Genomic DNA, 16,134 nt, shown 5'->3' on the forward strand with positions numbered 1-16,134 from the left:
TCCTATAGGGTGCCCCCATGTGGTCCTTTTCAGTTATTTTCAACCATGGCAACCAGGCAGCTTAAGTTTCTGTCAGAAATTCAGCATAAGAAATCTGATCAACTTCCCTTTATTAAACTAGAAATAAGCAATGTGTTAAATAATCAGATTAATAACAAGGTTAAAACAAATTTCCCACAACTGAGTACAATAATACAAAGAAGTCATGAATGGGTATTTATTCTCACCTGACTACGAGACAAGAGGGAATGGGTGGAATATATAATATTTAATACATTTACCATTCTTCAGTTAATATTCATACACCACAGAATCTCTCCTTTCCAGCTGATAGCAATGGAGAATACATTCTGCCAACGGTCCGGCCATTCTTTGTTTGGTAACAAGTTACCCAAAGTTAAGCTTCCATTGGATACAAAACTATTTGGTGAACGCCTTGACACTTTTCCTTTTGTCTAGTTCTTACTTCCACATTACACAGTCCACTTTAGACTTCCGTGAAATGGGAAAGAAAGATGTGATGATAATTCTTGAGCCAGATGGAATTCAGACATCACCTTGGGAAGGAATTTAGGATGAAGACTGAGTACTATGCTGTTCTCGTGCCAAATGAAGGAAGAATGTTTTGTGGCTAAGACACGTAGTTCACTCATCCATCTGGCTGACAATAAGCTTTCCATGTCCCATGAAGCCAAAGTAGGATACAATAGCTTGCACAAAAGAAGATTAAAGGAGGTCTAGTTTTTAATAAAACAGGACACGAAGCTATGCTGTGCACACCTGGCCCTCCTTTAAGCAGGAATGAATGCAGATGGAGCTACTCCATGTACCAGAATGAATTTGAGCTGCAAACACGCTTCCAGTCAGCTCTTTCTGTATGACACGTATGTTGTGGTCATCCTGGACACCAAATGCAACTCCTTTTCCACTTATTGAAATGTCTTCAAAGCAACAGGTTTTTGGGAAGCTATGATAACATTTACAACCAGTACCAGCAGAATCTAAACACTTAATCAGTTAGTTTCACTAAGCAAGCTTTCAATCGCAGGTTAGAACATGCAAAATGGTAAAACTAGAGTATCCACCCATCAAGAACATCAGATCTCCATGTGTAACAAAGACATGGAGTGAAAGTAGGTGTTCACAACCTTGGCTTCATATCGGACCCTGAAATGAGCTTCCGACCACATATCCGCAGCATAACAAAGACCGCCTACTTCCACCGCCGTAACATTGCCCGTCTCCGCTTTTGCCTCAGCTCATCCACTGCTGAAACCCTCATCCATGCCTTTGTTACCTCTAGACTTGACTATGCCAACGCACTCCTGGCTGGCCTCCCACATTCTACCCTACGTAAACTTGAGGTCATCCAAAACTCGGCTGCCCATGTCCTAACTCGTACCAAGTCCCGTTCACCTATCACCCCTGTGCTCGCTGACCTACATTGGCGCCCAGTTAAGCAATGCCTCGATTTCAAAATTTTCATCCTTGTTTTCAAATCCCTCCATGGCTTCGCCCCTCCCTATCTCTAATCTCCTTCAGCCCCACAACCCCGCCGAGATATCTGGGCTCCACTAATTCTGCCCTCTTGAACATCCCCGATTATAATCGCTCAACCTTTGGTGGCTGTGCCTTCTCTTGCCTAGGCCCTAAGCTCTGGAATTCCCTGCCCAAACCTCTCTGCCTTGCTACCTCTCTTTCCTCCTTTAAGACGCTCCTTAAAACCTACCTCTTTGACCAAGCTTTTGGTCACCTGCCCCAATTTCTCCATGTGTCTTGGTGTCAAATTTTTCACTCCTGTGAAGCGCCTTTAAAGGTGCTATATAAATACAAGTTGTTGTTGTTGTTAAAACCATGGTTTCCAAAACCAGTGTTAAGTAACTGGGATTACTTTGTTTACTGTCCTTGTCTTCTAGTGAACACTTGGATCAAAAGGGATGTGGACAAGTACCCCCGTGCCCCCTCCTTCTCCATTAATACAAAGGGCTCTGTAGTGTCTGGTTTTGGAGCAGATTTGTTACTCAATTGACTGTTCCCTCATATGGAAACAAAAGCAAAATACTGCAGATGCTGGAAATCTGAAATAAAAACAGAAAATACTGGAAATACTCAGTAGGCCAGGCAGCATCTGTGGAGAGAGTTAGCATTTCAGGTCGATGGCCTTTCATCAGAACTGGCAAAAGTTAGCGATGTAACAGGTTTTAAGCAAGTACAGAGGCAGGGAAAGGGGGGGGGGGGGCGGGAGAACAAAAGGGGAAGGTCTGTGATAGGGTGGAAGGCAGGAGTGATTAAATGACAAAAGGGATGATGATGCAAGGCAAAATGGGATGGTAATGGGACAAGTAAATGAACAAAAGATGGATCTAGAGGAGGCGTAAATGGCAACTGCAGAACCATTACCAGCAGCTGCTGTCCAAAAAAATGGGAGCAGTGGTTACGATCTGAAATTGTTTAACTCAATGTTGAGTCTGGAAGTTTGTAAAGTTCGGACGAAAGTTTATCGATCTGAAAAGTTAACTCTGTTTCTCTCTCCACAGATGCTGCCTGACCTGCTGAGTATTTCCAGCATTTTTTGTATTTACTTCCCTCATATGGACTGGGCATGTTCATTTCTGATAAATAGTGTAGTCAGTGGTTACTGGCTCTGATCCATCTACTACAAGTGACCCAAGTCCTGATCAATCAAGTTCACAAAGGCGGATTATCATCGCTGCATGACAAATTTGTTCTGTGATTGATCTACTTGGCCAGTATAGGGATCTTGGTTTTGATTGAAACCGGTTCTTTTCTCAAAATATTTGGATTTCAGCAAATGCTTATACAATGCAGTCTTTGATCCTGCAGTAAACTAGAGCAGATTAATATTCTGATAAACAAGAATTTCAGCCACTGTTCTAACCTGAAATATCTGCTTCTTGACTGGTGTTTCTTTGTGAGAGAGTGAATGCTAGAAGAGGGCATGCAAAATGACACTGTGAGCTTCTACACTGAGCTCACAAAAAGTATTGCCACTTAAACATTCTGAATTTTATTAGTTCTCCAAGTTGCTGGAGTTTTGAATTACTCATGGGAGCCATGCCAATGGAACTGATGCCAACAATAGAAAAGTAAAAGAAATGAAGATTGATCATGTTGGATGCTATTTAGAACATGCGGTATAAGGTCAAAAATCTCTTAAAGAGACAGGTATCCCTTGAGATTTGTCCCCAGTGATTTACCCAGAGTATGTGGATGATAATGAAAAAAAAGCCAAATGTTATGCTGCACCAGAAAAAAAAATCCAAATCCAAGTAAACCTGATAAGTCAGATGGCAAACTTACGACTGAGCATTAAAATCTTGAGGCACGATGACCTGTTCTAGCAAAATATTGCTGTTGCTTGGGACATTGATCAGTGATACAGAAATATCAACCTGCAATTTGATATCGAGGTCACTACGATTAGCTTCAAAGTACATTTTTAACAGAGTTACTGTTAGAGAATGTTCCACACTGGGAATTTGGATTGAAGTAAACACAACTTAACAGTAAAAACTCTGCCAAGTCCTTCGCAGGCATAGATTTTGTTTTGCCACTGAAAATAATGGCTTTAAGATATACCATGGGTTGATGATGTCTATAGTGGGTATGATCATTATGTCTGCTTCACGTGAAATAACCTTATAATCACCTCCCTGCCAATCCAAACCATGAAAAGCAATTGCAAAGTGCAAGTATGTCATTCAACTGTCATTTTAAGCAGAATATTTTGGATGATGTGAACAGAGTGGCAGTATCCACTGTATGTGCAATAGTACACCTTAAAACGTCATTCTGGCAGGAAACTAAGCTGCACGTTTCACCAGTTTTAATAAATTATACTGTGTATATTATTAGAATGCTTGTTTTTCCATCCTTTTTTGGTGGATATGAATTCCTCTATATTCTCCAGATTCCTGGGCCTCCTATAACAACAAAGATAGACTCTATGGCCTCATTCTTCCAGCAATACTGAAGTGAGTCATCGCTAAAGAAAAATGAGAAGGGCTGGAAACAGCTCTCCCAATTTTACCTGTTTGTCACTACAGGTAGACTACCCTTTATCCGAACTTCCGAAAACCGAAACCCTCTAAAAACCGAAGGTTTTTTCGTTCAGCGTAAGTCGTGCGCACGACATGACCAGAGTGGCGCACGACTTACGCTGAGCAGGGCAGAGGGTCACTGAGTTCCCTCCTGGGTAGGAGATTGCAGGCCGAGCCGGGCAGTTGTGAAGGAGGTATACCGGGAGAGTGAACCCAACAATACAGCGGCCTGTCCGATATTCTTTTCTACCCCCCGCCGACCCCCACCCTTTCGGATAAGGGATAGTGTTTTATCCGCACTTCCGAAAACCGAAATCCTCTGAAAACCAAAAGTGTTTTCGTTCAGCGTAAGTCGTGCGCACGACCCCCCTGCCGACCCCGACCCCCCTCCCCGACAAATTTCCCAATCTTATAAAATACCTTCCGAAATCCGAAATTTTCCGAAAACCGAAACACGGCTGGTCCCGAGGTTTTCGGATAAAGGATAGTCTACCTGTACAAACAAAATTAACTTCGATAGATCAGAAAAACCAAATCTGCCTTTTTACCTTCTAACCATGGAGGTCTAGCAAGTAAACTGACTGGGAAGCACCATACTTAAATTTGTAAGTATGGGAGATTGGTCATTATTGCCAGCCCTCAGAAGTATTAACTGTAATAGTTATCGCAGGCAATATTAACCCTTGATGAACTTAAGCAGCAGTCTGTATTGCTATTTTTCCACCAGTAATTCGTTTTTTCCTTCAGACACTTTGATTCATGCATTCTCCACCTCTTGATTTTCTGTTGCTGATTTTGCGTTTACACATTCTACTGTTAAAGGACATGGTCTTTATGACAAAAATAATTTGCATTTATTGAAATAGTGCCTCTAACAAAGACAAATGTCTCAAGGTGGTTCATAAAGGTGTAAAGGAAATAAAATGGACTCTAAGCCAAAGTCTGAGATTTAGGAAGTGTGACCAAAAGCTTGGTCAAAGGGGTGGGTTTTAAGGAGGTCCTGAAAGGTGGAGTGTGATGTAGAGAGATGGGGAGATTTTCAGAGCACAGTGATTAGGTGACTGAAGATACTGCCACTGATAGTGAGGCGAAGGGAGAGGGGGATGCACAAGAGGCTGAAGTCAGAACAGAAAGTTCAGGGAGTGCTGTATGAGGTTACAGGGATAAGGAGGGATGAGCTCATGGAGGGATCTGAACAGAAGGATGAGAATTTTAGATTTGAAGCATTGGGAGACCAGGACCCAGTGTTGGTCAGCGAGGGTGATGGGCGAGTGGGACTTGGTGTGGGATAGAATACAGGGAGCAGACTTTTAGATGAGCTGAAGTTTATGGCAGGTGGAAAGTGGGAGGTCAGCCACGAGAGCATTGGAATAGTCAAATCTGGAAATGACCAAGTCATGGCTGATGGTTTCTGCAGGAGATGGGCTGCGAGAGTGGCGAAGTTGTGCAAGTGGAAGTAGGCAGTCTTTGTGATGGAGAGTATATGGGGTTGGAGGCTGTGCACAGGGTTAAGCAGAACACGGAGATTGCGAATAGTCTCACTCAGCCTGAGACAAAAAAGACTTGCATTTCTATAGCGCCTTTCACGACCACCAGACATCCCAAGGCACTTTACAACCAATGAAATACTTTTTGAAGTGTAGTCACTGTTGTAATGTAGGAAACGCAGCAGCTAATTTGCGCTCAGCAAACTCCCACAAACAGTAATGTGATAATGACCAGATAATCTGTTTTTGTTATGTTGATTGTGGGATAAATATTGGCCAGGACACTGGGGATAACTCTCCTGCTCTTCTTCGAAATAGTGCCATGGGATCTTTTACGTCCACCTGAGAGAGCAGACGGGGCCACGGTTTAACATCTCATCCGAAAGATGGCACCTCTGACAGTGCCGCACTCCCTCAGCACTGCACTGGTGTGTCAGCCTAGATTTTTGTGCTCAAGTCTCTGGAGTGGGACCTGAACCCACAACCTTCTGACTCAGAGGTGAGAGTGCTGCCCACTGAGCCACTGGCTGACACGGGCAAGGAATGGGGGGGTGGTGGATGCAATCGGTGGCGAGGGTATGGAGTTTGTGGCGGGGGCCAAAGATGATGGGCTGGATTTTCCTAAGCCCCTGGAGTCGGGTTGGAGGCGTGCAGGCGATAAAAATTGGAGATCCGGGGGTCCCGACCCCATCCCGCCTCCATGTCAATTTCATAGGAGTCGGGTTGCCGACAAGTGCTGGAACCCGACTCCCAGAGGCGGGAAGGGATTAAAGGCATTAAACTTCCTGTTAACAGGTAGTTAACAGGTAGTTTTTTGCCTATTCGTGATTTTTATTGCTGGTTTGTGGGCTTCCCGACAGCTCCAAACCACGAAAAGTTTGAGGCGGGACGTGGGTCTGAGGTCTTGGAGGGGTCGAGATGCCCAGTGTTCAGGTGAGTGAGGGGTGCAGGAGTGCAAAGGTAAGTGTTTTGCAAGTGTTTTGCAAGTGTTTAAAGTGTTTAAATAAGTTTAACTTACTTTTACTTACCTTTACAGGAGTCCTGTATTCCGGTGTCGGGAGTCGGCTGCAAGAACCACAGAAGCTCCGATTTTTAAAAAAAAATCAGCTTCTTGGTTTCTGCAGCAAAATGATTTTAAAGTTATCCTGAGAAAGGACTGAGGCTGAATTAGCAGTTTTTCAGTGCTTGACAGCTTCAAACAGCTGTTAGACACTGATATTTCATCTGCCAAAAGCTTTTGACAGATGAAATGTCAATCTCTGACGTCACCTGTTGCCGGGTGGCCCTTAATTGGCCTGCTGAGCCCACAGGGCGGGCTCAACAAGGTCAATCAGAGGAAAATCCAGTGGGTTGGCCACATCTCCATGGAGGCGGGACAACAAGCCCGAATGTGGGTTTCCCACCTCCAACCCGCCCCCGTAGCAAAATCCAGCCCGATGGCTTCAGTTTTACCAATGTTTGGCAAACATTAATTTTGGTGTGGGGGGGAAGAAACAAATTCAGATAGTAAGCCACTTTCATTAGAGTGGTATCACTACAAGTCCCACAATGGTACTGTTCAAAGTGATTTATGCATTGTGTATTGTGTGTAAACAAAATGGAGGAAAAAAGGTTTGCTATACATTTTCAAGACAATGTCCTGTTAATGACAGATACATATTTGGTCACATGAATAGGCTTTAGTGCATGCTTGTTTAGGACAAAAACACAGCCACTCCCCAATCTTGGTACACAGCTTAATTTCCACAAGGTTGCTGCTATATTATACTGTGGTAATGTGTTAGATAACAATATCAATCCACTTAATGTCTATTGGCTTCACAAACATTACCCTCATCAACACTCTTGTTTTATGTTTCTAAATAAATATCAAGGCCCAAGGTTATAGAGTTCATGGAATGGTCATTATTCGAAAGACAATATCTCTTAATAAACAATGCGGTCTGTTGTGTGTCAGCAGCAACTAAAGTCATTTGATTAAATTACTCCATTTGCTTTGCGTAGCATTCCATTTTCTATTCAAGTCAATCAGAATTTGTATACTGTTGTACCACGGCGAATAAAAAAGTGTAACCTTTTTGCGATTGATCAAAGATGCCATTTAAAACGTCCAAAAATCACAATGCAACGTACTCTACCTTTGAGCATTCGGAGAAAGGTCATTGCATTTGCAGAAATATTTTTGATTGGTGTAAAGAAATTCTTAAAGCTTTATACATCTCAAATTGGATGTTACTTAGATGTATTGAACTACTAAGTGCAGCTAACATAGCAGGGTTCATTGTTATCGTACTGTTACATTTCAAACATGACGAGTAAACCATACGTTACCTCAGCAAAGAAACTGCATTTAAAAACAGCAATTACTTGTGTTGCAGAGGGACTATAATAATGTTAATTTTACAGTGATCAATATATACAGTATGGTCTTTAAACTGTCAATATACTTAATTGGACCCATTATAATATACATTAACCCTGTACCCACTAGACTTTTAATTGTTTTTGGATAAAATTCTACATTGTTTAAAAACCTAAAAAATGTGGCATATTAGAGCTAAAATTCATTGATTTCTTTATCAAATATTGTGTTGAAATGTTACCTCGTCTCCACTAGATGACAGAGGGCATTTGTAGGTCAGCTGAGGGTGGGCGTCAGAAAGACAAGGGGGTAGGATTATTCTTTTCATGACAGAACCCTGTCCTTCATCTTAGATAACCAGATGTTTGAGCATTATCTGCATGTCTGCACCCCAGCAGTTGTGTCAATTCAAGTTTCTGATAAACACTGCCATTTCATACATCTTAGTTGCACGTCATTTATATCAGCACCATTGTCAGTCACACCGAATGCTACGCTCCCCAACCCCCGCCCAAAAACGAAACTACTTTGCAAGGCAAGAATCAGACTGAACAAATTCAATGATTTTTTAAATCTCTATTAATCATGTTTTCCTATTAGATATATGGTACCCTTCACAGGCCATTGCAACTAATACAGACAAATACAATTCTTAATCTGATCACTGCAAACAGGAAAATTGCAAATGCAGGTCTCCCTTGGGACAAGAAGATACATATGACACATCAATGCCAAGTATTCACTATTGTTAACCCTCCCTAGCTTACAAAAGCTTACCATGTAACACCATTTAAAATTTAAAAAAGGAGCATTGTTGTTAATTTTGTTACGACTGTTGCAACAGTAAAAGTCTTGCATTACTCAACAACACTCTTTTTGTAGATATTTAAAAAACTTAAAAAGATACTGGGGGAGAAATTGGGCGAGTAGCGCCACCTATTAGCGCCTAAAGAGGCAGGCAGTGGCTGTAGCGCCACTGGCTGCGCCTCCCGTGATATTCAGGAAGGGCGCTAATGGTGGCGTTAGCCTGTTGCGCTGCGCCGCCACCGATGACATCATCGGTGAGCGCAGCGCCCCATTCGCGATATTTGGTAGCGAACGGCGCAGTTGCGCCGTTCGCTACCCACGCCCGGTTCATGGGGCCTTACTGTGCCGGCAGCGGCGCAAGTTAAGGTGGAGGTGCGGGGCGGCCGCTTTTTTGGCGATCGCCTGCCAGCACCTCCGTCCCCAGCCTCCTAACCACCCCACCCCCCGCGGCATTGCCGGCTGTTTCCCGAGAGCCCGGCACTTCTCCTTGGTGCCGGGCTCATTTGCCGGCACTCGCGAGCGGGGATCGCGCTGTTGCAGGCACCTCCCCCTTAACAGTGGGAGGAAGGCTTGCAGTACCGCAGCATGCCGTGCCGCAGCGTGTGGCGCTGCGGCACGTTGCGCTGCGATAATCAGTTTCAGCGCCCTAAGAGGGACGCGGAGCGCCTCGAGCCTCGTCCCGTGTCCCTCGAGGGGCACTGAAACTGAATTTCTGGCGATCGGTATTACTCCGATTGCTGCGCTAAATCCTGCGCTCAGGCGAGTTTTGCGCCACTTTGGCGCCCCAACCCAATTTCTAGGCCACTAATTAATTTTACTGCTAAAAAATCTTGCTGCTTGTTGCTTTCTTCATTGTACAGATAAATGTTAATGTAAAGTTAAAGTAACACAGATTATTCTTTTCCCAGAGAGTAGTGATCCTCTGGAATACATTGCCAGCTGGTGTGGTGGATGCTGACTTTCTGTCAGCCTTCAAGACAGAGCTGGACCGGGGCACAGATCGAATCGTCTTTATAGATAACATGTGATCTCCTGGGCCGGTTTCGATCACCTGTGGGGGTCGGACGGGAATTTTCCAGAGTATTTTTAAATTTTACCTCATTAGCTTGCTTTTTTTCCTGCCTCTCCCAGGATTACATGGCTGAGGAGGGGTTGTTGGGGCAGGGGGGGGAAAAGAGAGAGGGGGGAGGAAAGGAGGAAGTGTTAGTCATGATGCTCCAGCCATCATGGTGTGGCACTTGATGGGCCAGCTGGTCTTTTCCTGCCCATCAATTTCATATGTTCATAAGTCAATTTCATTTTTTTTTACCCTATTTGAAAATCTGGCACACAGTGGTCATCTCAAAAGGATAAGGTTGCACGGATTCTGTTTAATCAGGAGCACCCTCATTGTCGGGTACTTTCTTTAATGCGTGTCTGTATTAGTAATGTAATGTCCATATCAAGTCCTCATCGGCACCGTGCATGCCCAAATCAGTCACAGCCACTTGTTCATACAGGTATATATGCGTGCATATATTCCTGTGTACTAACATCATTTGCGTTTCCCGAATGATTTTAGGAAGCAAAATTAAAGTTACCTTGCTATCATTTCAAGAAAGTGCAAAGACGTGAAATTTGTCCAAAAATCAATTAAAAAAAAAAACTACAGCCCTAATAACAACACTGTGGATCACTCTGCAAAATAGAACAATGTGCACAAAGCGTTATATAAACAATAGCATCATATACGTCACAAGATTGTTCTTTCTACAATACAAGTGCAATGGTCACTGGTCATTTATATGGTGTAAAAAGAGTTAATTTTCTAGCTCTGTATTAGAAAACATGCCAGAAGCTGCTTGATACATAAATTATTCAAAAACAGAAAGGAAATTAATTGTAAATGTTTGTGGTCAATAAAATAAGATCAATGTTTTATGCTTCACTTGGCATCAAACCGCAGTCACATGTTTATGAATGACAATAACATTCAATATAGAGAGAAACACACAACTTAGCAGAAAGGAAAGCTACAGTGGACAATTTTCAAAGAGTCACCTGAAGTCCAAAATCAATATAAAGCCTTGATTGCAAGAAAGAACAGACACTGGGCATAGCAATTACCATTTGGCTTGCATTAATCTGAGAGTTTGACCTTTGGAATTGTACAAAGTGCCTGCAGTCTATGAAAATATCAATATATGTATTGTTTTCAATATTTGCTTGCACTCTTTTTTATCCTCCTTTTATTCTTTTGGTTTTCCAATACATCACACAAACTATATTAATACAATATGGGGTTTTCAATTTGCTCTGTAAGCAAGTTTAGTGTAATGTCTTTGTCCCTAAACAGCTTTGTATCTGATGTATCTCACCGTCTCTGTAATTAATGGATTACTGATTAGAGTGTGCAAAATAACAACACTTTGGAACACTATCAGTATTAAATATTTAGAAACTTCAATTCATTTTCTTTAAGATTCTTAAATATCTGATCTGGTTAGTTTAATGTATTAAATGTGCTTTTCATGGCTTCACTTTAATTGTGACAGCAAATTTCATCATGCAAATTAATAACAAATTTTCTTGCAACAACCAGAAATGATTCATTTTTGATTAATATTTTTTCCCTGGGAACTTCTTGTTCTTAGAAAACCACATTTGCTATTATTTAATGTCCTTCAGAAGAATTACATATTTTACAGTGTAGTCCATCATCACAGTGATAGGTTCACCAATCCAGGCTCTTCCCAATACGTTACCTGAGCTCAGTCCCGTCTATTACTATTACAGTGTCAAGACCCTTATCTCATAAAAGGCAGCTTCCTTCCTCAACTTAATCAATAGCTATTTCCGTGTTGCCTAACTCTCCCCTGTCAAAACTGCCTTTAAGACTGTCTTCTTTCACAATCTCCCCTCCCATTATAATAAGTCAGGGCTTTTATACGTTCTTCACTTTGAGTTCTATATATCATTGACAAAAAAGGGTTCCAGGCTGCAGCTATAATAAAGGGTATTTGTATAGGCCAATGCTCAGCTAGCAGAGCTGAGTTCCAGTGCTGACTACACCTCACACTAAGCTCAGCAACACTGAAGATCTGCTTGTATGTGCTCCAAAACACAAAATCCAGGTTCTAATCTCTAGATGGCTCATTTGTAACATGAAAAAGCAGGTAATGTTTGCAAAGCTCAAGTGTTGTGAGACTACCTAAGTTTAGGTTGGGGATAACAGCTGCTGCACAAGACCCGGGTGTTGGTGGCTGGCAGCAGAAGAGCATCATAAAAACAATTAAAGTTGAAGTTATTGAGGGGGGATAAATCCTTTTTAAAAAAAAAATGCTTCTGTGCTCTTGTACTGATTCACATAGACATCTCTGGGTGTGCGTTATTAATATTCACAAGATGTCCTGATGACCCAGACAGCATACACATGACCTGTTCATGCCACTCTCACGAATGCCAGGATTTCTGAAAAGTTTGTGCAAGCTGAGACGGGGACATTTGTTTAAAAATATACCAGCATAGCAACCCTAAATCCAGCCAGTGAGGCTATAAACCTAGAAAAGAGATGTTTGCACCTGGGGGTCCTTTAGAGTGCTGACTCAGATAGTGATGCACCCCATGTGATTTATTGACAGATGGGTTCCCCCATTGGCTTGAGAGGTAAATGCTCACATAGTTTTGCACTGACCCACACAGATGAGGAAGACCCCAGGTTTGATTCCTGGTCTGGACTGAGTTAGCTGCTCAGCTGGGGCAATGGTACAATTTGCCTCAACTGTCTCTGGGGTTGGGAAGGGGAAAAATCAGCACAGGCTTCTACTTGTGTGTGTGTGCATGTGTGGATATTGGGGGATGACAGGATCAGACTCACCTGTAATGCTCCCTACAGTTAAGCAGCCTGCTGACACTCACAGTTTGGCCATACCCATTAAGAATGACTACTTGGACAGGGTACTGGATAGCTGTGGGTGCTTGGTGTTGCAGTAATATTTTCTACCAGCAAAGAAAGAATCCCGCTTGGCTGAACAACAGCACAGTAAAGAGACAACGGAGGTGAAATTCCTCCTCTCTATAATGTTAATGGAAAGTCAGCAACATTTTCAGTAAATCAATAGAAGGAATTTCACTACTCCTCCAATGAGTTCAGTGGAGACTTAATCCAGGTATTAAAATGCTGAGGCGGCAAACAGATAATGTAGATGCAAGCAGGTGGAGCGTGTCTAAGGGTTATAAGGGATAGAAATAATCAAATGTTGTGCTCAACATAATGGTTCCTGATCCGTTGGGACCGTGGAAATGTTACAACAAGAAAGGTAACTGGTCCAAAATGTAATAAAGGATAGAAGATTAGATAGGTTTTATGGAATTTTGCCTGATTTGCTTTGAAAGGGGCATAGAGAAATTCTCCAGAACTTTCCCTGGGGGTTTAAGTGACATGGTTAGAGTCTGTGGAAGGACTAGGCTTGGTAGGCCAGGAGGTCTTTTCTTTAACTTTCTTAAGTTATGTCCTTATGAACCTAAGACGACCTATATAGTTATGGGAGACGTCTCAAGAGTTCAGACTCATTGCCATTCAACTGACTGGTCAAAAATACCCAGATCTAAAAAAAACATAGAAACTGCAACAGGATCTTTACAGTTGGCCTTCATGGAGCCTTTGCAAATAAAAGGACCTGTGCCATAATTGTTGCTTTGAGGACATAAGAAAATTCTTATTTAAGAGGTTCCACTTGACAACATAGCTTTTGTACAAGATTCCCGAATTAGAGATGCTTACAGTGTCGTCACTCATGCAGAAATAACACTGACTTTCCCGCCAGCTCTTCTCCACTTTAATATGAAGCAAATCCTCAGCTACAGGTATAGCACCAGTTGTGCAACAGCCAACACTTTCTTTCAGTCCTACCTGCTAGCTTATTTATACGAGAACTGCCCCTGAGAACCAGAAAATAATTTATTGTAGCCATACACAGTTACACACAACAGCTGGCCACAAATGTTACTCTGACACCCAGAGGTTTAAATGGACAATGAATACACCAGACAGCTGGTGCATGAAATCAATAATGAGAAAATGAGTTCTACTGTATGTATGTTTTCTTTGTCTGTTTCAAGTGGAAGGCCAATCATCTTGTGAACTTAAGGGCTGAAAGGATATATTACAGGTATCCAATTAGCAAAGGAGAACATCTGGAAGAACAATGTAACAGGAGAAGTAGAGAAGCTATGCATTGCATTAGGAATATGGGGAGATCCATTCATTAATAGTTCAAATCCCACCCCCCACCCCATTCTGAAAGCCCAGTGATTCATTGCTTATTTCACAAGCCTGGGAAAATCTAAATTGCATTTGTTCAGAACAAAACATTCAGCATGACTGAATAAGCAAAGCGCACAGACATAAACAACAATCAGCATTCTACCTATTTTCTTTTCCTTTAAATTTCAGATTATTCTTCGAGATACTTGGTGACGCTTACACTGAAGCCAAGAACCTTGCCACTGGGCTGATAATTACTGATGTTAATTTATCGTGTCATTAAATTTTACTGCCTTTTTATTTATTCTCATGATGAAAAGTAAAATAAAAGAGAAGGGGAAAAAAAGACCTTGATAAATGGTTTATTGCCAGTCCTTTTGTGAATTAAAAATGTAGCATTTTTTCTTCAGGAATTTCTTCACAAATTGACATTTAAAAAAAACAACTGAACTAATAGAGATAAGATTGTAACATTCACAAAGGAAACCTTCCATATTCTTAGCAAAGCAGTCTAATAAACAGAGTTATATATTTCACCACTGATTCTGGGACTGCAAGTAGAACAGACTCTACGTAAAATATTTCACAATTTTCAAGCACTTTTCCAGTCCCAGTGAATTAAAAATGAGGCCTGTGTTGCAGGCTGAATTTGAAGGAATAACATTGTTGTAGCAAGTTACACTGCCACCTGATCATAGTGCAACCGATTACTAAAATAATAATGTAATAGTAAGTCATTCTCTGTTGTAAATCCTCCGTGAATGTATTATTTTTTTTCTGTAATACAAGAGTTTATGTAAGTAATAAAAGTTTTCAAGTGTTACTTTGACTGTCCTCCCCACCAATCAGAATTCTATTTAATTTGTGTTTGTTAACTCACGGTGTAGGCGAAATTATTACAAATATCAGTTTCAGTTATAGACACACAGAAACAGACAAGAACACTGCACCAACGAGTCAGGACTTGGAGAAACAAACTAGTCAAGTCTCACTCACTGGTGATGACAAGCACTCATTTTGGTTTTAAAATGTGCTGTATATACAAGACTATGGGGGCGATTTTGCCAGCCCTGGGGAGGCGGGTCTGCCAGGAAAATGGCAGAATTTGGCGGCGGGTGCCCAACCCGCCCCCATGCCATCTTGCCAGGAGGTGGGTAGCTGTCCTGCGCCAGGTCCTGTCTCCTTGGAGGCAGGAAGGGATTAAATCCACTTAACTGCCTGTTAACAGGTAGTTACATAGAAACATAGAAGATAGGAGCAGGAGTAGGCCAGAATTATCCCCTTTTTGCCCACACAAGTGCGGGCTCCCCGAAGGCTCCGAAACCCACCAGAGTCACCGAGGAGAGTAGTGGGTCTGCGGGGGTCAGAGGGGTCCAAAAGTGTGCTGTGGAGGTGAGTGATGAGTACAAGTGTGGAGAGGTGAGTACCCGAGGTAAGTGCAAAGTGTTAGAAAAAGTGTACTTACCTTTGTTTCTTTCTGCAGGCTTCAATCGGTGGGTATGTGGAGACTCTCGCACCTCTGTGGTAGAGATGACAGATGGCTGTTGCATTCTCCAATACAACAGCCATCTAATTTCTGCAAAAGAAAGAGGTTTGATGAGGTCTTGAATTCAAGAACTCGTCAAACTAGAGTGTCAGTGTTTGACAGCTTCACAGAGCTGTCAAACGATGACAATTCATGTCAAAAATTTCTGACAGATGAAACGTCATACGTTGTCGTTCTCTGTAACTGGCTTTCCCTTAATTGGCCGGCTAAGCCCGCTGGGCGGGCTTAACAAGATCCATCAAGGGAAAATAGCGTGGGTTAGCCAGAAGTTGATGGAGGCGGGACTGAAACTCGACAAGTGGGAGTCCCGCCTCCAAAAGTTCCCTATTGACAAAATCCAGCCCTATAACATTGGGTCACCAGTTGCCAATGGAAAGTAGGGGGTCATCTTAAACATGAGCCAATGTTATGAATGGCATTCACTCTGGGTCACAGTCCCAGCCCCACTTCCGTCCATTCTATAAGTATGGAATGATTCAATCCATCAAATCTACTCCTTCCATGGACTGTTACTCATCCAATTAATCTCCTGATGGAAATAAGATCAGCACATTGCACTCTTTTAGCTGAAGCACTGGCTCATTGTGGTGATTGGGTCTTTAACTTGCCAGGCAGCAGTGCAGTCG

At 42.3% G+C, this 16,134-nt stretch overlaps 1 protein-coding gene across 5 annotated transcripts in view; it reads right to left on the reverse strand.

Moving 5' to 3' along the window:
- dacha (dachshund a) overlaps positions 1–16,134 on the reverse strand; it is a 414,265-nt gene that overhangs the window by 341,388 nt on the left and 56,743 nt on the right. The gene's annotated exons all lie outside the window — the stretch shown is intronic.

Source organism: Somniosus microcephalus, chromosome 1 (assembly GCF_052327205.1).
Source record: "Somniosus microcephalus isolate GS21.2 chromosome 1, FLI_Smic_1.0, whole genome shotgun sequence".
Taxonomy (NCBI): domain Eukaryota; kingdom Metazoa; phylum Chordata; class Chondrichthyes; order Squaliformes; family Somniosidae; genus Somniosus; species Somniosus microcephalus.